The sequence below is a fragment of the Aureococcus anophagefferens genome (genome assembly GCF_000186865.1).
Source record: "Aureococcus anophagefferens unplaced genomic scaffold AURANscaffold_96, whole genome shotgun sequence".
Lineage (NCBI taxonomy): Eukaryota > Pelagophyceae > Pelagomonadales > Pelagomonadaceae > Aureococcus > Aureococcus anophagefferens.
In genome coordinates, this window is record NW_008705646.1 from 12,179 (window position 1) to 13,540 (window position 1,362).

A 1,362-nucleotide genomic window follows, 5' to 3' on the forward strand; every position below is an offset into this window, starting at 1 on the left:
GCTTCGACGACGACCGCACGGACGACGTGTCGTCGCTGACCGGCAAGCAGCTCGCGGAGCTCGCGAGCTGGGTCAACGGCACCTACCACGACAAGTACGTCTACCGCGGCGTCCTCGGCGGCGGCTACTTCTTCGACGCCACGGGCCGGTCGACGCCCGCGGGGCGGGACGTGGCGCGGAAGATCGCGGACGAGGCGCGGCGCGCGGAGCTCCGCGAGGCCGACGCGCGCCGGTTCCCGCGCTGCTCGTCGCGGCGCAGCGCCGTCGAGGCCTACGTCGCCTGCAAGGGCGGCCGCGTGCCCCGGCGGCGGCGCCTCGCCGGCGACGACGACGAGCCCGAGCGCTGCGCGTGCGCGGCGCCGGACGCCGCGGACGCGGCCGGCGGGCTCCTCGACGTCTACGCCGGCTGCGCGCCCGACGCGGCGAAGTGCGACCTCCCGCCGCGGGAAGCGCCCGCGCGGGCGGCGGCGGCGGCGCCCCGGGGACCGCCCGTGTAGTAGTGTTTTGGCGTCGTACGAGGGCCGCGAACATGGGTGCGCGGCGGTCGAGGCTCGGCTCGCGATCCTGGGTGCGCGGCGGTCGAGGCTCGGCTCGCGAACATGGGTGCAGAGCGGCAGACGACGCTGTCGACGGAGCAAAGCGCCGAGCCGTTCTCCGCCGTCCGTCGGACGCGGACGCGCGCGGCCGCCCCGGCTACGGCTGAAGCGCCGCGGCGGGCTCCGGTCGCGGCGCGGCGGGCTTCGATCTCGAGGATAGTAGCGAGCGCTCATCGTGTGGCAGCAGATTGCGGCAGCCCAGATTGGCAGCTCGAGTTTCGGCACTGCAAGCCTTCTTCTTGAACGACAACTACGAGGGAAGGTATCTCACTTCAAGATCTCTCAGTGCAGCGACTGGAGTGTTGAGCACTCTCGGGCAGCCACACATCGTCTGCGGTACCGCCGGCAGCCCGCCGCGCCGCGCCGTCGGCGGCGCGCCCGCGCTCGAAACCCGCGCCCGCGCGGCTGACGCGCCCCCCGGGGTTTGGGCGGCCCGCGGGGCGGGGCTCGGATCCCGCGGCGGCGCCGCCGCGGGCACGCACGAAGAGGCCGGCGCCATGGACCCGGAGATGACGCGGGAGAAGTACCCGTGCAGCTGGCCCAAGGGCGCGGGGAACTTCGGGGAGCTGAGCGAGAAGGAGGTCAAGGGCCGCATCAACTCCATGAAGACGACGACGGTGGACCTGAGCGACGGCTTCCGGTTCCGCTACGCGTCCGTCACGCAGCGCGGCTTCTACCCGCACGACCGCAAGAAGGCGAACCAGGATTCGTTCGTCATCGCCCACAATGTGGGCCATAAGAGCCACCATTCTTCGGCTCTCGACGC